Here is a 14,473-nt window from a genome sequence, read left to right on the forward strand (position 1 = left end):
GGTGATGCCGTGCCATTTGAGAGTGTAAAGCACGAATGGTGATGCCGTTCTATTCTTAATACGCACGAAGGATGATGCCGTGCCATTTCATTTATATTATCATGTGAGGATGAGAGTAAAATCACGAGGGATGATGCCGTGCCATTATTTTTATATTATCATATGTTCATGGCACGAAGGGTGTTTCTGTGCAGGCGAGGACAAGAGAAATACATTATATTGTGATATCTTTTCGTTGTGTATACATTCATGCCTTTATCTTGAGATGTTATTGTGCACCTGTATTTTCTATGTGACTTGTAGTCATTGTTGCTTCCTGTGTGCCTCTCACTTTATTTCTTTTATTGTTATTGGCATTTCTCCCCCCCTAGTTGGTACTGTTATATGTATACAAGGTGAGAAAGAGATAAATCCACGAAGGGTATTGCCATGACAATTGATTTGATATATATATATATATATATATATATATATATATATATATATATATTAGGTGAGAATGAGAAAAGTGCATGAAGGTATTACCGTGCCATTTGATATGATATGTTGAATATATTTCTCATACCAGGAAAGTTAAATGAGGTGTCACATGGTGACTTTTACTTGAAAGAATTATATTCGAAAGATATTTACTTGAAAGAATTATATTTGAAAGATATTTACTTAAAAGAAGTATATTTGAAAGATATGTACTTCAAGGAATTATAATTGAAAGATATTTATTTGAAAGAATTATATTCGTAAGATATTTATTTGAAGGAAGTATATTCAGGATATATTTTATTGTATGGATTACATTCTAAAGATTTTTATTTGAAAAACTTATAGAAAAAAGATGTATATTTTGAAGGACTTGATTAATTGGTTGTACTTGTGTTTATTATTCGTTTGAGCAATATTTATGGTGTTCTTGGAGTCTTGCTATTTAAATCACTAGTTGATTGGTGTTGCTATCACTGCTATTTATTTTCTATTATTTTTGTATGCTATATTGCATAGGTTATTTGACTAGTGGGTGTCTTGACTGTACCTCGTCACTACTCCACCGAGGTTAGTCTTGATACTTACTGGGTACCGACTGTGGTGTACTCATACTATACATTTGCACATTTTGTGCAGAGTCCGATATTGGAGATATCAGATTCAGACAAAGATTAGAGTATGATCGCAAGGATTCAAGGTAGGACTGCTTGGTCGTCGCAGTCTCTTGGGGTCTTTCCATTTTTATTGTATCGTTAATTTCTTATTCGAACAGTATTGTATATTCGGTATTCGAGATCATTCCATGTATTAGTTAGAGTTCGTGACTCAGTATTACCAGTCTTGAGAGATTGTTGAATATTTTCGCTATTAGTGTTGACACTTGTATTGAAAAAAAAAATGGCTTGAATTGTTATTATAATCGGCTTACCTAGTCTTAAAGACTAAGTGCCATCACAACGCCTGTGGTAGAATTTTGGGTCGTGACACTGTTCTCTCTGATAGCAAAGCAACCATTCACATCGCCAGGAATCCTGTATTTCACGAACAGATGAAACATGCCGAATTAGACTGTCATTCATCCGTCGGCAGTTCCTCTCAAAATTAATCACTCTTTCTTTTGTTCTTTCTTCTTCCTAACTTGCCGATATTTTCACTAAATCTCTTTCAGGTCCCTCACACCACTCCGTTCTTAGAATGTTGGGGGTAACTTTATCACTGTTCCGCTTGAGGGGGATGTAGAGAAGAAGCCTTATGATTTTCATGGTTTGAATTAGATAAACGATGAGTTTCACAAAGAAAAAGAGAAGGGGAAGATTCTTGGGCTTCAAACAAACAAAAGTTCTTCCGTGTTATCTAGGAATGACAATGCAATATTTGCACAAAAGGACTCAACTTTGGTCTCATTTCAATCGTTGATGACAAACTTGATCGATTAAACTCAGGCCGTCCATATTAATAGAGAGATACAACTGTACAACTTTGGATTCTAAAATAACGAACATGTGTGAGGCATGTGATAGATTTTGTAGAGAATAAAAGTTACTTATATTGTTGTTTGATAGCCAACAGAAATTAGTCAAGTGTATAGAAATTTCTTTTCTATTTATTTTCTTTATGTAGATATACTTGTAGTATATATACAACATCAGTTGAATAACAACAAATAAAATTTTCTACATCATTTTTAGATTTTGCAATCTTTCAGCATCCGACTTTTTCTCCGCCAAACAAAGCTAAGTAGGTTAGAAGGCTTAAAATCCAACAAAATTTACTACTATGTCAACAAATCCGTTTTTATCTCCGCCAAAGAACTTCTTATCCTTGAGTTCATTGTCGAGAACTTTCAGAAGCTCATATGCTTCCTCTTTATCTTTATCTTGCCTTCTCTTTTGCTCCACCAAGCTTTGTACACTGCTGGCAAGCACTGAAAAAAGGCAAAGAACTTTAAGCTGATGTATTTGGTACGATAGTAAGTACTTTTTCAGAATTTTGTTCCGTTGAAAGTCATTTTCTAGTTATTAGAGCACAAGTTAACTACTGATTTATTATGCTTAGAAGGGTTTTGTTATTCTTTTATTTTTCTCAAATAATTCTCTTTATTCAAGGAGTTTGTTTAACAAGTAGTTTAGTTCTCCTCTTCTAGAGGAGTTAGTTCAGGGAATAGATTATTTCATTCTTGTATTTAAACCTTGCATTGATTCAATAAACATAATTAATCTTTAGTGCGTTGCTCTTGTTCTTTTAAGGTATCAAAGAAGATAGAAATCTTGGTTTCGAGTCTTACCGCCATCCAATATCAAAAAGAATTTTCAGACTCATCAAATAAGGCTCATCGTCATCTTCTTCAGCATCTTACGTTATCAAGTACCTAACTGTTTCAAATAATATCTAGTGATTTATGGGGTCCTTCTCCATTGATATTTTTATTTTTAATAATACATCAAATATATTTGGCTTTATATGTTAAAAAATAAAAATGAGGTTAAAGACCATTTCAAAAAATTTCAAGCATTAATTGAACGTCATTTAAATACGAAAGTTCTCTCTATTTATAAAGATGGTGGTGACGCATATAAAAGTCTTGATCCATACCTAAGTTCTCAGGGTATTGAACATCATTTATCTCCTCCATATACCCCCATAGAGTGACTCTTGCCAAAAGATGTCACAAGCATATTATTGAAAAGACAAGAACTTTATTTTATAAAACTCAATTTGCTTCCACCGACTCTTTGGTCCTTTCTTTGTCAACATGCGATTTATCTTACAAATCGTTTGCTAAACTCACTTTTACAAAATAAATACCTTTCCAAATATTGTCTAGACTATAATTCTTTAAAAACTTTCGGGTGTCTCTGTTACCCCTAGCTCAAACCATATTCAAAAAATAAATTAAAGCTACGGTCAACACCTTGTGTTTATTTAGGATTTTCTTTAAATCATCATTGTCATCAGTGTTTTGATTTGAAATCTTCCAAAATATATTTATCTCGATATGTAAAATTTTTTGAAAATAATTTGCCTTTTCAAATATATTTTTAAATATTTTTTCAACTTTTAAAACCTTTGCGTGGGAAAATCCAACTGAAACTAACCCTATAAAATTCCCTATTTTTTCTTCTCCTATAATCAACGAATTACTAAGCCCTATACTTATCCCCAATGCAGATAACACAAGGATCACAAAGACACTATCTCATCTGCCTGTGCTCCAATAGAATATGCAACTACATGTACGTCTTCTCTTTCTTCTCCTACAAATTCTATTGTTCTTCTTGATCTTAATTATACCTTATCTTGTCCCCCATTGCCATCCTCAACAGTTATCCCAAGAAATTCAAACGTCTCCTCTCCAACACAATCACTACCTACTTATCACCATTTCCTTCCTTAATACATGTATATTTTCAACAACCATCCACCTCAGTCCCACAACCTCAATTACCAGTTTTTACAATTGTATACAGTCGTACAATTACAAAAAATGGCATCTACTAGCCAAAACTCTGCTGCCCGTAGCACTGCCTCAATTCTGCTACCCCCACAAACTTCCCCTGAACCTGTTCCAATCACAGAACCTCAACAACCTTCTCTTTCTCCTCAAAATCGTGTTGTGACTTATTCACAACTCAACATTCACAAACGAGAAACCATCTGTGATTTCATGGATCACTTATCCCCCACCATCACCCTTATCAGTTTTAAACAAGACAAACGCCCAAAGTAGCAAAGAGCAATAAAATGTGAATTTGATGCATTATTGAATAATTAGACATGGAAATTGGTACCACATAATCCCATAAAAATATTGAAGTAGTTACACAGGTTAAAAAGAAAAGTTGATGGACCGCTACAAGGCTCAACTTGTTGCAAAGGGGTTTACACAACGCCCTGGAGTTGAATATCACGCCACATTTAGTCCGGTAGTCAAACAAACTACTCTGCGTTTGGTGATTTCGATTGCTTTCCAGCAGAATTGGGCCTTACGACAGCTTGATGTCAGCAACGCATTCTTGCAGGGTCACCTAGAAGAAGTCTACATGGTCCAACCTCCGGGTTTCAAAAATGAGCGGTTCCCCTCTCATATATGCCGTCTAAAGAAATCCATAAATGGACTCAAGTAATTTTCTCAGCTTGGTACAATGAACTTAAGACGTTCCTTCCCTATTTGGGATTTGTCAAGTCTGATGCTTCACTTTTCATTTGCAATGTATCGAACAACATTTTGTACGTGCTGGTTTATATCAATGATATCATCATTACAAGGAATCACAACTCAGATGTAAATCAGGCTATCTTATATCTTGCTGGACGTTTTTCCACTATGTTAGGAACCTTAACTTTTTTCTTGGAGTTAAGGTGCTTCGTGTTGCAGATGAAATTACTTTATCATAGTCAAATTATATCAATAAGGTCCTCTATGAAGAAAATATGAAAGGCTACAGTTTAGCAAAACCCCCAACGAATGCCACTAAAATTCTTCAACTAAATGATGGAGCGGAACTAGTTAACGCAACCCGCTGAAGGAGAATTCATGAAAAACTACTTTTGTTCCCTCGTCCAGAAATAAGTTTTTCTATATATAAATTATCTCAATTTATGCACTCCCCGTCTGAAGTACACTGGAAAGCATTCAAACGAGTACTCGGGTATTTCCAAGGAACAATTCAGTTTGGACGTTCGTATTCAAATAGACAATGATTTCAAGCTACATATGTACTCTGATACGAATTGTACTGGAGATGTGAGTGATCGACCCTCCACTAATAGTTACATATTAATTTTTTGGCCAAAATCCTATGAGTTGGTCATCCAACAAATAAAGAACAATTGCTCGCTCATCAATCGAAACAGAGTATCAAACAGTTGCAAGTGCACTTGCTGAAAATAATTGGGTGACGAATCTGCTAAAAGAACTACATGTTTCACTTCCGCAAGCGCCAACCGTTTACTGTAACAATGGTGATATAACCTATCTGTGCGAAATTCCAGTATTCCATATCTGCATGAAGCACATTGTTGTGGACTTTCACTCTGTTCGCAAGCAAGTCCAGAAAATCAAGTTCCCATTGTTTATATTCATGCTGTAGATCAACTCACGGATACTTTCACCAAAGCTCTACCAAAGTCAGCTTTTGACAAACACTTAATCAAGCTAGACATTGTTATACACTGCCTACCTTGAGGGGTGCGTATTAGAGCACGAGTTACCTACTGGTTTACTATGCTTAGATTACTGCTTTGCTACTTCTTCAGCTAGTAGTTAGGATTTTGTTATTTCTTTTTTTTCTCAAATAAATCTCCTTATTCAAAGGGTTTGTTTAGCAAGTAGTTTAGTTCTCCCCTTCCGGATGAGTTAGTTTAGAGAAGTGGTTATTTCATTCTTGTATTTGAATGTTGTATTGATTCAATAAAGGGAAAATGCATAAGTACCCCCTGACTTATACTTGAATTTTCAACTACACACTTTATCTTTGCGGGACTCCTATTACTCCCTAAATTTTATTTAAATGGAATTAGTATACCTTTAGTGCTGGTGTGACACAAGAGAGCGTATGTCACTCTCTCTGGCAGAGTAAGAAAGATAGAGAAAGTTGAAATTTTATTTTTAAAATATTTTTTATAAAATACTATTTTCCTATTTTTCTTTTCTCTTGATTTTCTTTCTCTTTTCCTTTTCTTTCCTCCAAATTCTTTACTTATAGACTTGGCCGGAAATTAGCTCCGGCATTCTCCATATTCTTTGGCGAGATCGAGTGCATATTTTATTCTTTAAGTTTTATTTGTTGAACCAGAATTTTGAAGAGAACGAGGAAGAAGAATTTGGTTGTTGATTGTTGATTGCCAGAAAGTTTTTGAGGAGCTCATTGTTTTTTGATCCGTCACCGGAAAAAAATTTGCACCGGAAAAAATGGAGTCTTTGAAATTCCGACCACCATTTTCAGCTTATATTCGTTTTCTTTCTTTTGCTCTTCCTCCCACACATAAATTACACTTTCAAGAAAAAAAAAATATATATATATATAACACTTAGATCGGGATAAAAATCTGTCGCCGGAAAATTTTTTTTCGCCGAAAAAAATGGAGTCCTTGAAATTTCGACGACCACCATTTTATGCCTTCGGTGACCAAAACAAAAAGAAAGAGAATGAAATAACAAAAAAAAATGAGAATAATAAGAAATAAGAAAAAAGGATAAGAAAAAGAAGAAAGAATAAAAAAAGTACTAAATATATATGTGGCAGCGCGTGTAGTTCACTACTTGCCAAGAGTTTGGTTGTCTAGTTTTAGGGTGATATTTATTACATTTAAAAAAATTTAGGGGGTAATAGGATTCCTTCAAAAATAAAGTGTGTAGTTGGAAATCCGGATATAGGTTCGGGGGGTACTTATGCATTTTCCCATACAATAAACATAATTAAGCTTTTGTGCTTTACTCTTGCTCTTTTAGTCGTGTCCAAGCAACTTCACTGTGACATATTCTTCGAACAACTCTGTTCTCACAACTACAGTACTATGTTGTCTTATGGTGGTATTATTGGTTCTGTCTTTTGTAGAGTGGAAAATCATAAGAAATTTCTTAGTCAGCAATCAACTGTATGTTTTTTGTTTGATACCTGATGCTGACTGAGATAATGTGTTGCATTTGCTCTGACGACTTAATGAGTAAAATATACTTTCTATTTTTTATAAAATAAGATCGCTAAGAATTGAAGTATAAGTCCAAATATTGCTTGCCCGAAACCATCAAAGACAAAATAAGTAGAAAGTTGAAGAGCAAAAAAGAAGAAAAATTTGATAAGTTTCTTCTTTGTGTGGGTCGGGGGAGGAATGGTGGAAAACATCTTGTTGGTGATGGAATAATTGGGTAGACATTTTCAAGGGAAGATGACCTTGTGGAGGAAATGTTGATGATAAATTGAAAGCAATGGGATTCAAGAGTAGTTTGACACCTCGATTTTTGTCTCTTAAATTCTTGAATGAAACAGATATCTACTGATGTTTGCTTGACTGGAATAAAAAAAACCAAGCAAATTATTCTATATGGTGCCTTCATCAAAGACTGTTAAAGTAACCAAAACAGCATAAGGGAACTCCAGCATACAATCGACAGACAATCAGAAACAATATCCACACAGATAATACAAATGTAATATCCAACATATTGATTATCAATTCTTTGTCATTGGACTGAAGGGGAGCCTTGAATCAACGGTAAAGATGTCTCCCGTGCCTATAGGTCATGAGTTTGAGCCGTGGAATCAACCACTAATACTTCAACCATAAGGGTAGGTTGCCTACATCACACCCCTTGTGGTGCGACCCTTTTCCTGCCCCTGCGTGAACGCGGAATGCTTCGTGCACCGGACAGTCCTTTTATCATTATTACACAACAAACATTTATCAAAAGATACATACACTTAACCACCAGAGAACTGAGAAGAGGTTGTGGCCATCATATTAGTCAATGGGAACTTTTCTTATCAATAGTAATAGAATTTGGTCCCATCTCATAAAATCTCAGGACTATATATGGTTTTGGTAGTAAACACCTCTGAGATAACTTCTTGGACTCATTTAAAAAAGTAATTGTCTCGTTTGTGGCACGTCCAGTGAACTGAGAGTAAACGAAATGGAAGAAAAGCCAATCTACAAAACAGCAGAAAGTTCTTGTGAGGTCACAATCAATCATTCTGTGTACTAAGCCACCATCTTGGATTTTTTAGTATCAGATGTATGAATCTTCAATATCTATTTCGTTCTATATCCAGATATATGATATTTACACAATTTCATCTTATTGTTACACTGACCGTCATCCTATTGCGACCTTCATCCTATTGCGACATTTTTCCTTTACTCGGACGTAGAATCAACTATTTTTTGTCACATAGGTGAAGTAAGTTGGTGCGAGGCTCTCAAGAAAATTTAGATATTAGAGTCCTTTCCACTGCTATTATGCATTTGGACTTGACTTACAGAAAAGGTTTAGTTGGTCGGTATTAAGGAATGAGTCTTCCTTTCAGAATCTTAAATTTCATTAGCAATGAAATGATTAAAGTTCAAGGCCGATTCCAAAGCATGATAGAATTGACACTTTCAAAAGAAGTGATACGTACAGAAACAAGAACAAGAAGGAGAACCTGCATAAGGAAAATGCCTAAAATTAGTCAAGTCCACAATTTAATAAGTAGTAATCTGGTTCCTAAACCAACCAACTTTACAGTTTAACGTAAATGCATTGTCTCTATAGTCTTTTATAATAAGTGTAAGGATAAGAAAGAGTGATGACTACAACAACACATAATAAGTATGATATAAGTGTAACCAGCAAGCAGTCATATTTGGCTATTACTATTAATAATACATCCATCTCTTAGCGGAGGAGGGGGGAAAGCTTCCCTGTATTTATAACTTCCTGCCATAAGACAGATATGAAGCTCAACATGATTATAATGCATCAGTGCGCTGGAAATTTGAAGGTCGAGACGAGGATGATAATAGTTAGGGGCACATCACTTTACAATAGTCGCCTTAGCTTTCTAACTTGTTAAATCTTCTCAGCACAAAAAAATGTGGTAAGAGTGAAATCATGTGTCATTGTTAATGAAGGTCCAAACTCCTGTATTCCAGAAAAACCATGCTCCCAAACAAGCAGGGCAAAAATTCATCACTCAAATTGACGTAGCTGAAATGCATATAACTTAGACATTAATGATTAAAAGGAAATTAAAATAAAGGAAACAAAAGCCTTTAGTGGTTGAAGTTATAATAGTAGGAAAAACATAGGGGAAACAAGAAAGGCAGAAGACCAAAAGCTCTCCTCAGGACAAGTGACAGATGAGTATACTAACCAATACCTTCAAATACCTAGAAGAGTATATGTAACCATGTCAAGTATATTCTTTTGTTAAGATATTGAGGACTAAACTAGTCACTTCATAAACCATCTTAGAACTTAATTATAGCAATATATATATATGTCTGAGATGCTGTTATGACATTGTTCAATTTATTCTCATATATGAGAATGAACTCACAGTTGTATTGGTAGAGCTGCTCCTCTGGCTATTGGGTGGATGCGAATAGACATCTTGTCCTCCATAGTATATTGATGAGCTAAGATGGCAAGGCTTCACTTTTTCATCTTAAAGAAATGAACTCATGTCCTTATTTTGTGTGCTTTTCTTGCAGCCTCATTGCTCCGAGGAGTATTGCCTGAAAAAAGCAATTAGAGGTACGAGGAGCAGAGGAGTAAATCAAAATTCCTTCAAAGAATATACCATTTGTACAATCTGGTTTTATTATCATCACCTTAAATACTCTTATAAAATGCATCAAGCACAAAATTTAATAGCCAGCATATATGGATTGAACTGAAGACACTGGCTATTGTGGAAAACATAAGCACTGAAATCTGAAATAGCCAGCATAAATGAAAGACATCTTTGGTGACTAGCAAGTCAAAGTGTCAATACATAAGAGGTGTACAAACCGAACTTGAAAATTGCACCAAACCGATTAAAACCCCCGATTAGGTTTGATTTGGTATTGAGTAAAAAATTTCGAACTAAACCGACATATAAATATATAATTTTTATATATACTTTTAAGACATTTTATAGAATTTTGTTTAAAAAATATCTAGAAATATATGCGATTCTCTTGTGGGATGTAATATTTAGTTAAATATGAAGTGCTCTATTTTTATTAACTTTAAATAATTGGTTGTATGGTCACTTTCTTATCAAGTGTTAATGAAATGCGTCAATCTCTTTGTTCTTCCATATCTATATGTCAAGATCTATTAAATTCTTATATCTTTTTCGAATTTGAAGTGGTATTTCGATAATTTATAATTAAATAAAATATATTATTATATAGGCATCATATTGATTTTTATGTTTAATTATTAATTCAGTTAACCTTAAAAGTGTACATCAACAAAAAATTATTGAGACGACTAAAAAATAACTATCATATGTAACTATGAAAATTCTCCCATAAGAATATGTTAATAGATCATATATTTATCATTTTTTTCAATTTTTACTAAACATATATTTACTTATAAAAAATTTAACAAAGTAAGATTGAAATAATATATATTTATGTAACAAAAAAAAATAAAAACCCGAAAAGTCCGACAAAACCGAACCAATCTAAATCCCTATCTTGTATTATTATTGAACAAGATTACACAGGAGGGGGACCAAAAATCTTACCTCCGATAATACAAGCAAAAAAGGAATACAAGGGTGGGAGTGTGGACAAACAGAGGGTTACCCTTCAAACAAATTAGCTCTCAAAAAAGGTACCCTGATCAAATAATGATTCTCTAACTTGAAACCCTTATATATTCAAAGAACTTAACCTATACCCTTTTTATGGGATCTGATTCAAAAATTCGGCAAACCAGTCCTATCCATAATATAACTTCCCCGAGTTCATTAGTATTTATGAAGATTCTGGAGGAATCTTCAATAGCACCAAATTTTGCCAAGGCATCAGCAATCATGTTTGCTTCCCTGAAACAGTGAGAAACTTCAGCATTAAGATGCGTCATCTCGTCCCGAATACTAGTGATCCAGTATTGCAACTTCCAGGAAGGTTTGCTAGACCCTTTGATCATGTCAACCACTATCTTAGATTCCAATTCTAATATGATGTTGTTGAAATTATTATCCATGCACCATTGCAATCCAAAGTTTACTGCTTGAATCTCAGCCATATTATTAGAGCAAAAGATCATGGAGACAGAGAAAGCCATAATCATAGAACCACTCTGATCTCTAAGTACTCCTCCTGCTCCACCCTTGTTATCAGTGATCATAGAACTTCCATCCGTATTCAATTTGTATCTAGTTGAAGGAGGTTTTAACCAATAGACTGGGATACTCGTCAGCTTAGGCTTGAACCTTTCCACTATCTCAGAGAATTGATTCCAATTCGAGTTCAGAGGCAAGTGCTGATAATCTTTTTTAATAGCAATCTTCAGGTTTAAAAAGATTTCATGAATGACTTTTTTCATTGACACATTCACATGGCCATACTTTGAAGCAGCTAGCAGGAACACAACAGAAGCATTTGGAAACTACTTGTTGTCCAAATCTATTAATAGAGTCGTCCAAGGGAAATCTGTTCTTCAATATTCTCCAATTTAAAAAAGAGATCTTAAAAGGGAGTCTCTTATGCCAAATATTCCTGAAGGTATTACTAGTTGGTTTGATCAAATTCGAACCAACCCGGTCCGTGTATATTCCTACATAAAACCATCAGTTTCTCCATGGTTTTTCAAAATTGTATAGTTTGAACAGACCCTCCGAAAATTCTTAATCAGATTCTACTCAGTTCTTCAAGAGATAAACCTATCCGATTCCTTTGCATTCAAAAATTAAGAACCCCAAACTATTGTTAGTGCAGAATGACAAACCTAAGGTTTCTAGTGTATCATTTTGGGTTTGAGTTGGAAGATTTTGCTTTAATTGAACCAAAAATCCCAGAAGATGATGAATCACAAGTTTCCTTAAAACCAAAAAGATGAGAAGTAAATAAAGAACTAGTTGTCTTCATTCCTTCCATCTCCTTCTACTTCTTTTTTGTAAACGCTAGTGAGATTCAGCTCAAGATCAAAGAGCCTTCAGTTAATATAAGCAAAATCACCGTAAAACTACCTAAGATTAAAACAACCGGCCAATTACTTCTTTTCGCAGAAACAAACAGGAAGTAAATCAGATGGCATTCACATGAATTCAAAATAATACTCCGATATTGATAAACTGGTTCCATATTTATTTAGTTTGGTGTAAAATTTAACGAACATTCTTTTATTCAAACACGCCCTAGCAAATATTATTCTGTCAGCAATTCTATAGATCAGTCCCTATGCTCGAGCAACAATATTTATTCTGTAGAATCTTGTATCAACATGAAGAAAATATCCTCACTAATATTTCTTTAGTTTCAGTACCCAAAATCACTGTTATGAGGAAATCGGCCGAGCTAAAGAAAAGGGAAGTGGGCCGAGCGTAAAGCTGCTAAAATGCACCCACTTTATTCCGCCAGGAAATTACGCTGAAGGGAACCACGCTGTTTGGGAATGTTTTAGGGTAATTTTCATAACTACAACTCCTGTGAGGGTATATTACATTATTTACAGCTATTGTTTGATTTACGTTTTGTACAACTTTATTTATGTTTTAAAGAATTAATGAGTATCCAGCTTTTTTAAGCCACCCAACAAATATAGTAGTATCCTTACAATTAAGAAAATCGACTAACAATAAAATATTATCACATCAATGCAAATCGTAATTATCTCCAATCGATCTCTTTTATGCTGCATATTTTATTTTTCATTTATTGATTTGATTTGCTTTTTTTGATATATCATATCGTACCTATATTTAGTCCAAGTGTTATTAATACCTTATGTATACGGTCAAAACCGGGTTCGCCTCTTGTGTGATCAATCGAGACTGAAATATGACAGGTTAAAACTTGATCTTGAGTTATATCGAACCAAGGTGCGAAGATACATCGTTGTGCTCGTGACCCCGGGACCGAACGAGATCGAGACCGAACAAGATCGAGGGAAATTTGCCGAGCTAAATAACAGAAGGCCAAAATATCGTGGTTCGAAGTTTGACAAGATCATCAGATTTGCCTTCGAGTTTACCGAAGGCACAACCAATCCTACTTCTGATGGCCTCGAAGAAAAGTTTCGCCAACTCATCCGACAAGGATCTGTAATTCTCTCCATTAACCAATCATTATGTCAGAAATTACGGAATTAAGTCAAAAAAGGAGCCAACAGTCTACATAATTTATTATAAAATAATATCTTAAAAGCTTTATCTCCCTAAATATATAGAGGAAACTGAGTAATTCATGGACACATTGTAACAATTTGTATTTATTTTTTTATTTATTCTTCCATATTAAATCTGATTTCAAGCTTTGTATCAAATTAGATCACGTATCCTTAAAATCACGTATAAATTCAATTGTTATTCGATTTTGAGGGTAAACAGTTTGGCGCCCACCGTGGGGCTAAGAATAATATTGGTTATTTGATAAAAATCTCCATAACACACACTGCTTTACACTTGCTCTTTGAAGTGTCGTTGATTTAAGGCTAAAAATGATAAACTCTCTATTAGCACCGCTACATATCGACAACGAGTCCGGTCATCAAGGTGAGAATAACAATATGGCGCCCAATAATGCAGGGTCACCCGCTGATGTCGTTGGAATTCGGACTGCGGATCCGATTGATGTAAATTCGCATGTGGCCATTGACGCGAACTTGCCTACCGACCTTGAAAGTAGTGTCTGTGGTGGAGCCAGATCGGCATCTCAAAACACACAAAACATTGAAGAAGATGGGATCAGCCTACGCATGATCTTCGAAATACTGCAAGCTCAACAGGTGGCGATAGCTCAGTTACAGAACCAAACCCAGGCACCGAGCAGGGTTGAACCCGATCCGCCCCAAGAAGTCACTCGCAGAACGGAACCGGCCGTGGTAAGATCGAATGAACAAGAGTCGGGGACTAACCCCGAAATTATAAAAATGCTCGGGGAGTTGACAAAGCGGGTAGAATCAGGGGAAAAGAAGATCGAAGCGAATGATAAAAAGGTCGAAACCTATAATTCCAGGGTAGATCAAATCCCAGGAGCGCTCCCGATATTGAAGGGACTGGATTCCAAGAAGTTTGTGCAAAAACCTTTTCCTCCAGGCGCGCCCCCAAAACCGATCCCCAAGAAATTTCGTATGCCCGAAATACCTAAGTACAACAGAACGACCGATCCAAACGAGCATGTAACCTCTTATACGTGTGCCATAAAAGGGAACGACTTGGAAGAAGACAAAATCGAGTCTATTTTGTTGAAACAATTTGGGGAGACCCTGTCGAAGGGAGCCATGATATGGTATCACAACTTATCTCCTAATTCTATTGACTCATTTTCTATGCTTATAGACTCA

At 35.1% G+C, this 14,473-nt stretch overlaps 2 long non-coding RNA genes across 4 annotated transcripts; one reads left to right on the top strand and one right to left on the bottom strand.

Moving 5' to 3' along the window:
* The first annotated feature begins 2,172 nt into the window (after window positions 1-2,172).
* Window positions 2,173-4,752, top strand: LOC142178616 (uncharacterized). 3 transcript variants are annotated; one of them, XR_012706879.1, is made up of 2 exons: window positions 2,173-2,847; window positions 3,652-4,752. It is a non-coding gene; the product is annotated as an uncharacterized LOC142178616 (long non-coding RNA). The 3 variants fall into 3 exon arrangements; XR_012706878.1 differs by having other exon boundaries at window positions 2,173-2,452; XR_012706880.1 differs by having other exon boundaries at window positions 2,173-2,444.
* Window positions 4,753-7,451: 2,699 nt separating this feature from the next.
* On the bottom strand, window positions 7,452-9,915 carry LOC107802212 (uncharacterized). Its single transcript, XR_001651790.2, has 3 exons — window positions 9,525-9,915; window positions 8,604-8,627; window positions 7,452-8,133 (listed from the first exon to the last, which is right to left on the bottom strand). It is a non-coding gene; the product is annotated as an uncharacterized LOC107802212 (long non-coding RNA).
* Window positions 9,916-14,473: the final 4,558 nt, after the last annotated feature.

This window comes from Nicotiana tabacum, chromosome 24 (assembly GCF_000715075.1).
Source record: "Nicotiana tabacum cultivar K326 chromosome 24, ASM71507v2, whole genome shotgun sequence".
NCBI classification, from domain to species: Eukaryota; Viridiplantae; Streptophyta; class Magnoliopsida; order Solanales; family Solanaceae; genus Nicotiana; species Nicotiana tabacum.